Below are 15,429 nucleotides of genomic sequence, written 5' to 3'. Positions count from 1 at the left end.
TGTTTGCATTTATATGGGCCCGTCTCCATTCGAACAATGTTGCAATTCCGCATGAAAATAATGTAGTATTCATGCCAGGCCCCAGGGGGCAGTGCAGATTTACAAGGCGACGGCGAATGATGCACTTTGACTCCACCAAAGTTCCTAAGCCCGGAAAAAAATATGCCCGCCCACTCGAAGCGATGGCATTTTTCTTTTGTTCAAAAAGGCAAAAAAATTGAGACATTCAACATATTTAATTTAAAAACTATTATTAAACAGTAAATTAAAGCCGACATTCCGCCATATTTGCTGTTTTTAATGTTTAGTAGCACCGCTGCGCATGCCCAATGTGACGTGCATGAGTGCTAACGTTATCGACGCGGTGTCGCGCCGCGGGTGCCTTTGATATGCATGCGGAGATAACCCCCTTCAATCCCCCGCAATCGAATTCTTCCACTTTGGAGGCGGGATTCAGAAATTTTCGTCTTCGCCGACACTATATGCACGCGAGGCAACTCCGCAACACAGTCATTGCGTCTTCGTGTCGCAGAGTCGCCATGTAAACTGCCCCTTAGTTAAAGCTCACGGTAAAGTTCCTTGAAATCTGCAGTCACTCATTTCTGGTTAAGAATTTAGAAGACTGTGCAGTTGATCGTTGATTACAGTAATTACCCAAATATAACGCGCACCCGTGTATGACGCGCACCCGAAATTTACCTGTAAAATCTAGGGAAAATTCTTGTACTCCTGCATGAAGCGCACCCTAATTTTAGCACCAATAAATATGAGTTTCGTGCCTCGAACTTTTATAAAGTAAGCAGTTGTAGCAAGTTTTAACAGATTTCACCTGCGGAATTAATGTTGGCAAGTTGTGTAGTTTCCGGGGGGAAGAGTTTAGTTAAATGAACAGCCGGAAGTAAACAAACATCTCCCGCCGCAGCAAGCAAAACGCACGCTGTTACTTTGTGAGCTTCAATGTCAATAAAACAACGCAGCTTGGCTCCGTGGCAACACTCCTTAGACATCTGTTCTAGCTCGCCACACGGTCAACATTTATACGAAACGGATCGCCGTATATGTTCTCTTCAAGACAACATGGCCGTGTCAAGCCGGCATGTTGCGACAACAAGGTAAGAAAAATGTACCGGTAAATACGAGTGGGAACCTTTTGGTACCTCACGATACGATACACTTTGCGATACAAAGCTCACGATAACGATGATCTGACGATATGGTGATACAACGATTATCGATACATATGTAGATAGACATGTGCCGGTTACCGGTTTCAAGGTTTACCGTGGTATTAAAACGGCACGGTTTTAAAACCACTGAAATTTTCCGTCACACCGTAGTACGGTATTAGCTATTTTTCATGTCCCAAAAATGCAGCGAGAAATGGAGCAGGAGCGCGCACCGCTTCCCCTCCGGTTGTTGCTATGTACGTCAGTGACGCTACTCTGTGCTATAGACTAGAGTTGAAACAATGGCTGAAGGTGGCGAGCTTTTTCCTCTGTCAAAAAAACCCCAAAATCGCTTGTATGGGAGTATTTTCGTTACCGAAAAGAAGCATACGGCCACGGATTAGAGGAGGAAGGCAAGGCTTGCTTGCGGAGGGTGGCTGCAAAGGGGGGCGGCACCTCAAACTAGATTTCACATTTACGTGACCATCATCTGTCACTTTATACAAAATTGAAGGTAAGTAAATGCTGTCGTTTACGTTTCCTGTAATTTATGTTTCCCACCAGCTCCGAGTTTTCTCCAGCGTGTTTAGTGATAGTTAAACAAATACTTTCACGTCACGTAACTAGCTTGTTAACGAGGCAGATAATGTGGCTAGTTAGCATGTCAAGACGACTAATCGGGTTCCTCTCTACCATTGGCCAACGTTCCTAAAGTCTTCCGCGCTAGGGTACTTGCCAGCAGTCCCGGATTGTGCAGGACAACCTGGAATATAGGAAGTTCCGATTGTTACCGCCACTGCCGACGCCGACGGGTCCAATCAGAATCTCCTATATAGCGGGCTTTCGCAGACAATACAAGATTGTTGGCAACCTTAATTCTTTCGCCATTGTAAACATCTGTTCAAAATAACAGTTTCATAATACAGCTTGTGGTGTTTTTTTCTCTCTAGTGACTCTCTGTGTTGAGAGGGTGTGTATAATGTGTAAATATGATACGAGTCACACTCTTGCTTTCCATTAATATTCAACTAATTAACTATCAACAGTAGTAGTGGACACATCCTCTCACCTCACCGCTCCAAACCTAACCCAGAAAAGGTGAACACGCTCACATTCCTGCATCATAACTTGGACTGAGTGAGAAGTATGGAGAAAATGAGTATGTCTCTAAAATGTTGAAGTGCCTGCAAAATATATGTATATATTTTTTAAATTTTATTTAGAAGTGTTTACTTTTTTATGGAAAATAATAATTTTTGTTCTTGTTCTAAATAATGTTGAGCTACTTGATCTGGGGCTGCAAGTTTAAGTTCTCGTTATGTTAATTTTATTTAAAATATTTGTTATTTTTGTTATTTTATTTATTTTAACATTATAGTCATGTTGATGGTCCAATTTGCAAATATATATTTAGAAAAATAAAATTCCGTTCAATGGAAAAAAGTTTTTTTTTTTACATCTCAAAATAACACATTTTAGAGCTATAATTGCAATACCGTGGATACCGTGAAACCGTGGTATTTTTGCTGACTGTTATCTTACCGTCAAAATCTCATACCGGCACATGCCTATTTGTAGAATATCCTAGAATGCTTTTCTGAACAACAACTAATAAACAGAAAAACACGCTTCTGCTGTGAATTGGAATGAGTTTATCACTGGTAGACGTCCAATCCATTTGAAATGGGAGGGTGGCAGCGAATGAACATTCGTTCATTCGCTGCCATCCCTCCCACTTCAAACGGATTGAACGTCTATGGCCGTCAGTGGCAGCCAATGCCAGGCAATGAGGTAATTTTGGGCCATTTAAGGTCATTTAACTGTTGATGTTCAATTACTTCCTGTTGATTTTGGGGTATTTTATGGGTCATTTCCTGTTGATTTTGAGTTACAGAACAGGAAGTGACCTGGAAATCACCCAAATGAATAGGCGGTGACTCAAACTCAACAGGAAATGACCTATAAATGCCCTAAAATGAACCGCAAGTGACCTGTAAATGCCTTGAAAACCCAGTCTAAATGGATTGGGCGTCGTGCACCGTCAATGCAGCCTTAGAGTTAACTGAGATTTTGGTAGCAACTTGTTGGTTCCTTTTTCTTTTCTTTTATTTATTTATCTATTTTTAGATATTGACACCTTTTTAAAACGATATCTCGATTCTTGGCAGGAGCATATCGCTAACCTTTTGGGATCCAAAGTGTCACGATATATCACCATTTCGATATTTTGTCACATCCTTTCCGGTAATAGACAATTAGTACACTAAAAGCATTTTAATTTTATTAGACGTGAAAAATATCATCATGGAAACAATTATTTACAACATGAAATTTGATTATTATATCACTGTCATTTGGATCAGGTAATATTGTGCTGGTCCATGCTGACACTGGAACATGATTCATGATGAATCTTTCTGTCTCTCTCCCTGTATCTGTGTATAACAAGCACCCATGATTTTACAAGTGCATTTTTGGGAAGAAAAAAAAAGTGCACCTTATATCCGGGAAATTACGGTAATAACGTCTTGAGGAAAAAATGGTGTGTACTATTTGGCTGGAACCAGCAAAGGCACTGTTGAGTGAATTATTTCAAATTTTTCATTAAAAAAAAAAAACATGCCATTGATGCTGTTTGTTATCCAGCCATGGAAGCAACTTCTGAGAAAACTCATTTTGGAAGCATCATTCATGAATCTTTAATTGATCAGCGAAATGTAGTCAAATTGCCATCTCTTGTGATTAACATTTGGTCCCTCTGAGAGAAAGAGTGAATTAGTGAGAAATTTACAGTATGTGAGATTCAGATAATCAGGGGGGCCTTGGCACACTGATATTCTCATTGCACACACATCAACACATACTGTACGTGCATGTCTCTTTATCAAGTCTAGGCTTTATACTTCCAGAGCTGCGTATCAATAAAACAAAACACTTAGCTCAGTGCACGATCATTTCCTTATCAATACCCACATGTATTTACGCAGCTGGTAATGATGGATACCAAAATGGGCTAAACAATAAATTATGTTGCACCCCGAGGACAGATAAAGTCACTTAAGTGCTTTTTAAAAAGCTGTTGTCACCCCTTCTACAGCCACGCACACGCATACACACCTCTCTCTTTCTCCCTGTTCTCTCTCACTGACGGTAGCCTGGTGCTGGTTCCCATGGAAACAAACCTACTCTGAGCATCGGCAGATGGAGAGGGAACTGGAGGTCTAAATTTATCTCCCAGCATCCTCTCTGACTACAAACACACACTGGCAGCAGGAAGTGAAGGAGGGGGGAATGTGTGCCCTCTGCTTGAATCGACAAGCTGGCATGACCTTTGACATCCATCCAGTTTTTGAGTGACAGCTGGTTTATGTCAACGAAAAACATTATGCATAGTGGCGTCTTGAGAAATCCAAAACTGGATTTGAGATCTGAAGTGTTCAAAGACCAGCCCTAGATCTTAGCCAGAAACTCAAGATCACCATGGTTGGGTTAAAGAAAAAAAAATATATACGACTGAAGCAGATGTTGGACCCAAGCTTAAAGCCCCTCACTTGCTCTGAGTTGCCACTTAAGTCAGAACGTCTCGGCAGACACCAGCTGAGGAAACAACATACCTGAGTCCTCAATCAGTCTATATATGCTCAGCACAGGACATGATGGGATTATAGACGCATTATAGTAGGATTTCCCAATGCTTTGATAAGAAAGCTCAACTTTATAACACTGATCACCTTGATAGTTTTTACAATATTCCTAAAGGTCGACATAATGCTACTTTGGTGTCATTATCAATTGTCAAACAACATGGAAACAAAAATACATTAGTATTATTTAATACTTTGTTTGAAAAAAAAAAAAGATGTTTTTCATATTTAATAGTTGATTTTTTTCAATTTCTATATTGTAGTCTTTAGGTGGTAGACAATTAATGAAGACAAGAGGACAAAATAGTCTCTTTAACTCATAAACTGTTATGAATTAAAAGATTGTGAGTGTATATGACTCAATTCTTTCATGCACCCAATTTATTAAAACTAAGCCTAAGCATGGCCATGCCAATAATGTCAAATAGTGGTAGTCCTCTTAGATAACTTTAGCAGTGGTTCCCAACCTTTATTGAGCGAAGGCACATATTTTACATGATAAAATCTAACAAACAAAATAAGCAAACATCGGATAATCAATTATGTATTGTAACTGTTGACATCCAATGAAAGAGCATTTCATTCTTCTGCCTGTCACTATGCATTATTGGCATAGATAGACAAACAAAGACAGCATTATTTATAAATAAATAAAGATTTACACGCCAAATATAAATTTCCTATGTTACATCTGCTAATCTTGAATGGTCCACCAGTTAGGAATCGCTGACCTAGTGGTTACTGTAATATATGAGAGAGAAAGAGGTGCAATACTTTTGAAAATAGCCAGGTCTTCAGTTTTGGTTGAGGCTATTCCTCTCCAGTGCTGTTGGTGGCAGCAATGCACATTCCAAGAGCTAAATCAACAAAGGCAAAAAACATCATCGTAAGATGGGAATGTCAACTATCATTTAATTCTTTTAACATGTGTATCAAAACTTGATGGGATCGCCCCAAGTCAATATCACATCCTGCAGCTAAGTTTCATGAAATTCGGTTCAGGGGTGTTTTTGCGTAACACACACACAAAACAAACAAAAAAATCTCTTCAGAAGGGACTTTAAAAATATTATTTACACCATTTCCAACACTTCCAATCCACTTGTGAAAATTACCCACTGAAGTTATCTGACAGATAGTGACGAAGAAAAAAAGAAAACAAGTGGAGTGAGTCTGAGCAATCTGAGGCAGACAAAGATGGATTTAAATGAGACAGAGATAAATGGGAGGGCGTCTCAAAGACAGACAGACAGAGTTGAGATTACCTGACAGAGCAGTCTGGTCTTCCCCCTCAGAGACGCTTCACAGGCTCTGTGAGACAAGCATGGAGAGCCAGAGAGTGAGAGCGGATATGACTGCTTGAGTGGGTGTGTTGCCGAGAGAGGCAGAGAGGGAGGGGGCGAGGTAAAAACAGAATGATGGAGAGAGGGGACCGGGGGGGAACACCAAATGAATGTTTCCACTGTACTGTATAAACGCTAGGAGAAAAGGGGGAAAGGCGCAGTAGGAAATCGCAAGCAATTGATATTATGGTCAAACGAATAAAAATCCTCCTAATCGTCATTATCACTTCAAAACACATTTTATTGTATGGCATACCAGGAAAGTGAAACGAAAAGTAAACGCCACAATAAGATGAATGTCTGTTGTTCTTTCTTAAACTTGCACAAACATTAGGTTGTCCCATAGCAGAGATTATAAAAAGCCGTGTTTTACAAAGCTGAGGTCTGTTGTATTTTGCTACGTACAGGACGCATCTGTTTGTGTTTCCACTGTAAAGGTTCCAAAATATGCAATCTGGTTTGTTGACATACAATAGGGCGGGGGTCGGCAAAGTTGTGCCCGCAGGCAGCAGGTAGCCCCCAAGGACCAAATGAGTAACCCGCAGCCCTGTACTAAGAATAGCCACATAACCCTGTGATGGAAGACTTTTTAGAAATGTTGGTGAAGTGATCATTTAAATCAGGGCTGTCAAACCGGTCCCCAAAGGTTCCACAGTGGGTGCTGGATTTCATTCCAACCAAACGAGATGCATACCTTTTCACCAATCTGGTGTCTTACAAGTGTAATCCGTTGATTGCAGTCAAGTGCTGCTTGCTTTAGCAGAAATCTCATTGGTTGACCTGTCTGTGCTGGATCTGTTGGAACAAAGACCAGGACGCACTGCGGCCCTTTAAGGAATCGGTTTGACACCCCTGATTTAAATTAATATGATTCAAAATATAAAAAACAAAATATAGCATATTAATAATAGCAATAAAATAAAAATAAACTTGAAATTTTCTAAATGTGTATCAAAGCGGAGATCCTTCCTGTTAATCATTACCCAAGAGGTAGAACTCAATTTCCAAAAGGTCAGTGAACACCTACAACAGGTTATGCTTTTAACTTCAACAAAATTATATTTGATAGAATCAGTTTTGTTTTCGTCAACGATGACGATAACGAAAATATTTTGTCAATTAACAATTTTTTTTCATGACGATGACATCACGATGACGAGCTAAAAACGTGTCTTGGGAGACTAAAACATAATTAGATGGATGCCAATTGTCTTCTGACAAGACGAGAACGAGATGAAAATTCGCCAAAGTTTCCGTCATAAGTTCACAATGTGTGATATTTTCTTATTGTATGTGTAGTTAGCACGCATCTTAGCAGTGTTTGGCCATGTCACTCATGTGACGTACTGTGCCTTTCCTTTTGTGAAACACGTGTGAAGTGCTGCTTGGCAAGTTTTGTTTTCTTATCTTGGCTATGCCATGTTGATTTAGCCTTTAAAGGCCTGTGCTGAGTGACCATCACACACTAAACTAACCTGTAGCGTTAGCATAGCGTTTGCAATTGCATTAGCATTTAGCGCAGTGACTTTGTGTCTTCTTAAAGTCTTGGAAAACTTTTTACGTACAGTTAGTGGCGTCCAGGTCAGTAATGAATTGCAAATAATGTGCTGAGTGTATTATCATCATGAAGATGTTGATGTCCTTGTAGACTGTACAATTGTGTGCTCGTCTGTCAATGTTCATTGAAAATTGTTGGAAACCTTTATATATATATACAGTATATTTATTCCATTTTGACATTTTGAGAATTGTCAACTAAAACGACAAAATTTGTCTGAGTTTTCCTTGACTAAAACTGGATGAACATGAACACATTTTGAAATGACTAAAATATGACAAAGACTACTAAGTATTTTTGTCCAAAAGAATAAGACAAAGACAAAACTCTAAAGGGCTGCTAAAAACAACACTGGATAGAATCCAGACTTGAAAAAAATGCAGGTACATGCCCATCTGATATTAAAGTCGGATTACCACACCTAGACTACCTCTGGAAAAAAATTCCTTTGCCGTCACATCTGATAAGGGGTGCCGACTTTGTAGTGCATGCTCCTCTCCCAGTGGATGACCGCAACATCAAGCCCCATATGATGTAGTCCAGTAATGTTCAAGTATTTACCTGGGTCACGCTCATGTCTGAAAGCAATTACTCGGGTCGTTTGACCTGGATATTACATGGACATTTACCACCTCATGACCTAGTCAAATATTCGGAACATTTCTAGTTTTCCTAGAGTAGCGTTATGTCTAAATGGAGTTGATTATGTTCCGCTTCACAACACAGAGGCTGAAGATTTGATTTTGACAATGTTATGTTAATGCAATAGGCTTCTTGACTATGAGGCTCCTTGCCATATGTTAAACAATACGAAATACTTCCGCTTTTGTGGGAGCAGACACTTTGGCTACGTTCATACTACAGGTCTTAACGCACGAATCCGATTTTTTCGTGTTTTTCCGACTCGAGTGAGGCATTAACTTGACGGTCTGAACGTGACAAGTCGCATATAACGGGACCATTTCAAATCCGATCTGGGTCACTTTCGTATGTGGTCTAAATCCGATCTGGGCCACATTTTTCCAGACTGTCTCGGCGGTCTGTACTGTCCAGTCCCGCAAATCGGATTTAATGCAGCAATTACGTCATCAAATAGCGAGAGAGTCGTTACCGTAGTGATGCACCTGTGCGTTATTAGCGCCTAGCTTGCAGTGAACACGGCTTTTGGGGAAGGGCTGCGCTTGACAACAGTCATAAAAAATAAAAATGGGTTGAGGATAAGCCTGAGAATGCTCAGTTTTCTCTCTGTTCCAAGTGAGCAATATTTCAACATTGCCTCCATGGCCGAGAGTCGGGACAAACTGCCTGTATGTGTGTGTGACGTGCACGGACAGTGCGTGCATGCTATCGATCCATATAAACTTTGAATATAAGCCTAAACGGGGATTATTTAGGTCTGTTATTTGTGTCCACCTTTTGAAAAGCAAAATATGATATCCCTGGAATGACGGATGACGTCTGTCATTTGTTTTGATGCTTCTGCGCATGCGTGTCTTCTTGCGTAGCGCGTGTCTGACTGCGAATTAGTGCGCATGCGTAATACTTGAACGGTCTCAATGGATAAAGGCAGTCTGAACGGGCACGCCAAAAAAACGGATATGACAAAAAATCGGATTCGTGCATTAAGACCTGTAGTATGAACGTAGCCTTTTTCACTGCTTAAAAAGCCGAGCAAGCTTGCTGCCACGCGTCAATTTTAAACCGGGATTTTTCAGCCATGCTCCTTGCTTTAGTTTAAACAGCCTTTAAACATACTCTGGCGCAAACTGTTGCTCATTTTCTAATGTTGCAACTGCAAAACAATAAAAGTAAAATGGCCTATCCTCCATAGCCTGCTCAACCATGAATGGAAGTCATTGTCAATGTCTCAAACCGTCTTGTTTTAAGTTACCAGAAGATGTGAATATTTGGTTTGAAACTGTGCCCCAATTCTATTGTCTCACATCACGAGACAGGATAGTGACACTGAGTATCGCGATTTCGATACGCGTTTCGGTACTGCCTTAGTGTGTTGTAGGTGGTGAGTTTGACACTGTTGTGTATGTGATGCCTTTATGCAGAAACTATTGACATAAAAGTCCATAAATACCGGGATATCTTCACAATTCACATATTGTCGGATCCAAACACTATCATATGAGATATATTTTGATCCAAATCAAGTTTACAGTGTAGGAATTCACTGGTGATAGACATGTGCCGGTTACCGGTTTCACAGTTTACCGTGGTGTGAAAACGTCGCGGTTTCAAAACCACTAAAATTTTCCGTCATACCTTAGTACGGTATTCGCTATTTTTCATGTGCCAAAATGCAGCCGAAGTGGCTTGGTGCGGCAGCGCTCACCCTTCCCCTGTTTGTTGCCGTGAGTGTCAGTGACGCTATTCTGCTAAACAGCCAGCAAACCCAAAAACAAACCCTCCAAACACAAGGCGTACTTTTCTTCAATTTATTGAGCTTTCAAATCGTGGTGAAATATACAAATGAATACATTTAAAACGTTATACAATTGTATTTTTCCACATGTCAGTAGGTTCAACAGGATAGCAGTAGCACCATGAAAAAGGTCGCCAAAAACAAAACACACATTTTCCTTTCAAATTCAATATACAAACTAACTAAAACTTACAAAGACGAATGTTAGCCTAGGCTAAGCTGGGAGAGCAGCTTTGTCGACGTTTTATGTCTCACAGCCGCTGAGTGAGAAACAAGCTTAAATGAAGGAGGGAGGGGAAAAAAAAGGATCGCGTCAAAGATCGCTAATTGCGAAAGGAGGTCTCACTCCTCACTTTTTGTTTTAGATGAAACCTTTCCTCAACAATATTTACATTTTAACTAACTTACAAAACTACCTTATACATCTTTAACCAACTTATTAACTTATGAATTCTTTGTTCTTTTTAACACAAAGGCATGACATCATGTAGAAGAGAGTTGACACAGTGGCTGAAAATGGCGAAACTTCAGCTTCTCCCCCTCAAAAAAAGTCATACAGTATATATTTTTAATTTTATTTAGAAGTGTTTTTACTTTTTTATAGCAATTACTTTGTTCTTGCTCTAATATTGAGCAACTTGAGCTGTGGCTGTGGGTATAGTCTAGGTTCTATTTCTTTTAATTTTATATAAAATATTTGTTATTTTTTGTTAATTTATTTCTTTTCACATTAATTTGTTTTCACATTATATTCATGTTCCAATTTGCAAATATGTTCTGAAAAAAAAAAAAAAAAAAAACAGTTCAATGGAAAACAGTTTTGTTTTAAAAAAAAAAAAAAAAAAAAAAAAAAAAAAAACCATACATCTCAAAAATTTGGAGGTATAATTGCAATACCGTGATACCGTGAAACCGCGGTATTTTTGCTCACGGTTATCGTACCGTCAAAATCTCATACCGGCACATGCCTAACTGGCGATATAACTGTTTGCCTTGAAATAAACTGTATTGAAGATATGACTGCTAACCAAAGCAGCAGGATGCATTTTGAAGTGTTTTGGACAGTATAATATTCATTTGATCAATTAATCATTTGCTTGCTTTCTTCAGATAAATTTATAACTCTTTGGACGGCGTGCCACAGTGCCGACGGACAACAATCCAAAATATACTGTGAAAGCAAGCAAATACTTTTTTTAAGGCAAAAGAATACAATGTTATGTAATGGCTACATCAATAACCTGACTTGAATACGGTCAAGTATGAATTTCACTCCCTGAAAACGAACCAGAAGGGAAACTGCCCCCAAAACAAGCAAGAGTTGAAGGCAGTTGCAGAGGCCTGGTGGCCAATCGGCAGGAATGAAATCCTGCATTGAAGTAAAAAGGTTTGATTCATGATTGTTAATTTGTCACATAACTGATAGTCTCTTAAAGGGATCCTCTATTTTTAAGACAAGTAATTCTTAAAAGATAAATGTTAGTATGAGTTATAATAATTTGATATTAAAACCCCTCTTAATGTTTTTGTTTTAATAAAGTTTGTAAAATTATTTTAAGTGATAGGTCGCCATTCTTGTTACATCGCAGTGCGTGACGTCACTGGTCCCATTTTCCGAAATTCCAGCGTGTCACTTGTTAGCTTTCCCAACATGTCGTCAGTTCTACCCTTCCTATTTGAACCAGATCTGAAAAGTGACGAGCAGAACAGCACTGTCGGTTGTTCACAAGACAAGCTTCAGGGAAAAATGCGTGCAGCAAATACCTGATAGGACAAAAGTTGGGCAAAACTGGTGATGCGAGAGTGTATGCTGTTTGGAACTCCGGTTGGGAGCGAGAGTGTATGCTGTTTGGAACTCTGGTTTTATTAGCAGATATTCAAGGTAAGCATATTGCGTTTTCAAACTTATCCCAATATAATTATGTAGATTGTTAGCATCCAGAGCTGTCGTGTGCTTTACATACAGTACAGGCCAAAGAGCACACCTTGTGTAATCCATGTCTTGTACATCGTAACGCGTGGTAGCTAGGATACGTGTATAAAAGTACCAAAAAGGGGAGAAGCTTCCACTATGCATTTATTCACAAAAAAATTATATTTCCACCTTGACCACTCTTCACTCGGGAGCTCAGCAGTAAGCAAACACGCGTTCCCTGACGAACTCCAAGATTGTTGTGAGGTCCATGTCAGAGTCACTGTCGTCATTGTAGCGTGCCATAGTGCTTTAATTATTTAGTATGATTTGGGGAAAACTCCCACGAAGAATAGTCAACATAAAAGATAGCAATAGTAATCCAAATCCGCGTTTTTTACTCACTCGAAGATCCAGGAATTAAACCGATCCCATGGCAATGTCGCAGCCGTCGATTCCACAAAATAGACTGATCCGAAAAGCCGCTGTGGGACCGACAAATCAAAAAAATGGACAAATCCGAAACCATTATTGCAGACGTGGTGGGACCGTTGGATCCAGAAAATAGACGGATCCCCTACTTGACTGAGGATCCAGGAAACATTTTCGGGCGCCAGTTGTAACGCGTGGTGGGTGGGGTATGTGCATACAGGGACCAAAAAGGGGAAGAAGCTTCCACTTATGCACATTTATTCACTTGACCACTCACTTCACTCCCCTTGTTTCCATTTGACTGGAAATTGCATCCAAAAGCAGCACATTGTGGCATTTTACTTCGCGAGTTTAGGCAGCAATAAGCAATTGTTTAACACGCTACACATTTGGAAAGATACCAATTACGTCATCACTGCGAGCCCGCAAACCATGGCGCAAACTAACGGTCAAAATATGGACTAAATATTATAAAATATTGCCATTGATTTAACATTTTATGTGTTTCAAACAATATATTTTACTTCAAGAGAACAATTGTGGTTTATTAGAGCCTACATGTAATTAAGTTAGAGGATCACTTTAAAATGTGGGATCCACGCCAGAAGTCTTCAGTGACAGCAGATTATTTTATTTCATTTCAAATCAATTGTGGTAACGTTTTAAGAATGAAGAGAATTGTAAATATCCCAAAACTTATGGACTTGACTGTAGCTGTCACAACTATCACCATCCCACCTAGGGTAAATTCAAGTCACTTTTGGGTCTCCGGTTACGAATAGTGTTTGAAATTTGGTGCTACATCTTATCATACAGTAGAGGTCAACGGGAAAAAAAAGTCAGAAAGATTGATAGATGTTGTGCCTAGATGTGTCATTTACATATATCTTCAAGTTCCTGTCGGAGCACAGCATCTGTAAATGAATTCCACAGTGTCATCCATTCAAGTAAGCCCCCGCATTACGCAGCAACAAGGCTGGACCTATCAACTTTGCCGCACGAGAAAAAGCGAGAGGGAAAGGCACTGACAGAGAAAGCAAGAATTGAGAATGAACGCAGCTCCTGCTGTTCCATAGAGCGTTGCCTCACTAGCAGAGTACAGGAAGTGTGACTCACACGCTCTAAAATAAACACGCTTACAGAGCGACGAGCCGCCACATAGAACGGGCTTATCAGAAAGAAGGCGGGAGGGAACACAGAGGCACACTACACAGGCTAACAACGCATGGTTGCCTGGTGGGATGACGGGATGAGTCACAAGGAGGAGCTGCTTAGTGACAGTTCTTTTGCCTGCTTGCTTCATCAGAATTAAAGAGGTCAGCGATCAGATCACGTGATCGGAAATCGGGCCGGGTCATTTTTCAGAAGATCGGAATCGGGTGAAACACATTCAGTTTTAAAAATGTATTTACAGTTCTCAACTTTTGAAAATTGTTTCGAGTGAGATGTGTGCATTTGTGTATGTACGGTATGTCTGTGTATACATATACAGTATAAACATACAGTAGAGGCCAAACGTTAAGACACACATCATTCAACGCAACACAAATGAAGACCCCAACTGCATTGATAAAGCAATTAATTCCACTAATCAACCCCGAAAAGGCATACCTGTGAAGTCAAAAACCATTTTAGGTACTCCGTCTTGAAGTTCATCAAGAGAATAGCATGAGTGTACAAAAAAGTAATCAGAGCATAGGGTGGCTTAAAGATACTAGAATATTATACATGGTTTTAGTTATTTCACCTTTTTTTGCTAAGTACATAATTCCATACGTGTTCATTCATAGTTTTATTACCTTCAGTGAGAATTTACACAGTAAATACTAGAGCTGGGAATCTTTGGGCACCTTACGATTCGATTACGATTACGATTCAGAGGCTCCGATTCGATTATAAAACGATTATTGATGCACCCTCCTCCTTTTTTTTTTGTACATTAGTTCCAAAATTGTTCAAAAATCCTCTCAGGCTAAACCAAACTACTATTTCAGTATCAAGTTAACATATAACAGTAAACAAATATACAAAAACAACAGTAAATAAAAAACTCCAGTCCCCATTCTGAATCAGCAGCTTTAAACTACATTCAATTAATTTAATGTTGTGAATCAACTGTTACAGTTGTTAAAATTGCTCCCGTTATTCCATAATTTCCCTTCTGTCTACTTTTGTCAAAGTTTTAAAACTATTTCATCATTTAAAGATAGATTCAGGACAAGATTCTGCCGATTTAGGAGTATTTTAGATAAAAAGTTAATTAAGTTCGCTACAACAGAGCCTTCTAGAGAGGTCTACTGCTTTAAGATGGCGGCTGTTTACTTATGCCGGAAAGGCTGTCATTTCGCATCTCTGTTCAATAATACATCTTCTAACACTGACGTCGTCTGTCAGATTGCATCTAGTTCTACATGTAGATGATATATGTTTGTAGCAACGAGCAACTGGGCGTTGTTTGTAGCAGCTGTCGGCCGCAGTCAGGTATGATGTTTTTTTATCTAGTGGCATGAGTTGAACATGATATTTACTCTCGGTCCGTTCCTCATTGCGTCCCAAAGACCGCGCTGACTGTGTTTTACTTCCGCTTTACCTGGTATAATTCAATAATCGGAATTAAGATATTTGTGAATCGTTCTTGAATCTTCCACGGCCGAATTGCGAACAATCGAAGAATCGGAAATTTTGCACGCCTCTAGTAAATACTAATATTGGGAGCTAATGATGGTTATATGACAGCAATTGCTTGCTGGCACGAAGTGTCCGAGGTACTTCCGCTTTACTTCCACCATTTCTGCTCGCGACTTCCATTTTCCACATTCTCTAACCAAAAAACATTGGAGCTGGAGTGGCATCACTTATCAAAATCCCTCAAAAAAGACAATATGGAAATACCGCATCCAGCTACCATCATCATGACATGGGAGAACAACATGAAGAAAT

At 39.6% G+C, this 15,429-nt stretch overlaps 1 protein-coding gene across 5 annotated transcripts in view; it reads right to left on the bottom strand.

The window, feature by feature from the left end:
- LOC130914404 (transcription factor HIVEP3) overlaps positions 1-15,429 on the bottom strand; it is a 107,164-nt gene that overhangs the window by 47,775 nt on the left and 43,960 nt on the right. The window contains exon 2 of one of the 5 annotated variants that reach the window (XM_057833562.1): positions 6,076-6,121. The exons of the other annotated variants lie outside the window; for them this stretch is intronic. The gene's annotated coding sequence lies outside the window, so the exon portion shown is untranslated. The remainder of the gene's footprint in view (positions 1-6,075; positions 6,122-15,429) is intronic. 5 annotated transcript variants of the gene reach the window in all.

This window comes from Corythoichthys intestinalis, chromosome 4 (genome assembly GCF_030265065.1).
Source record: "Corythoichthys intestinalis isolate RoL2023-P3 chromosome 4, ASM3026506v1, whole genome shotgun sequence".
Classification (NCBI taxonomy): domain Eukaryota; kingdom Metazoa; phylum Chordata; class Actinopteri; order Syngnathiformes; family Syngnathidae; genus Corythoichthys; species Corythoichthys intestinalis.
Note: the sequence above shows the minus strand (reverse complement) of the source record. Positions and strands in the feature narration are given on the sequence as shown.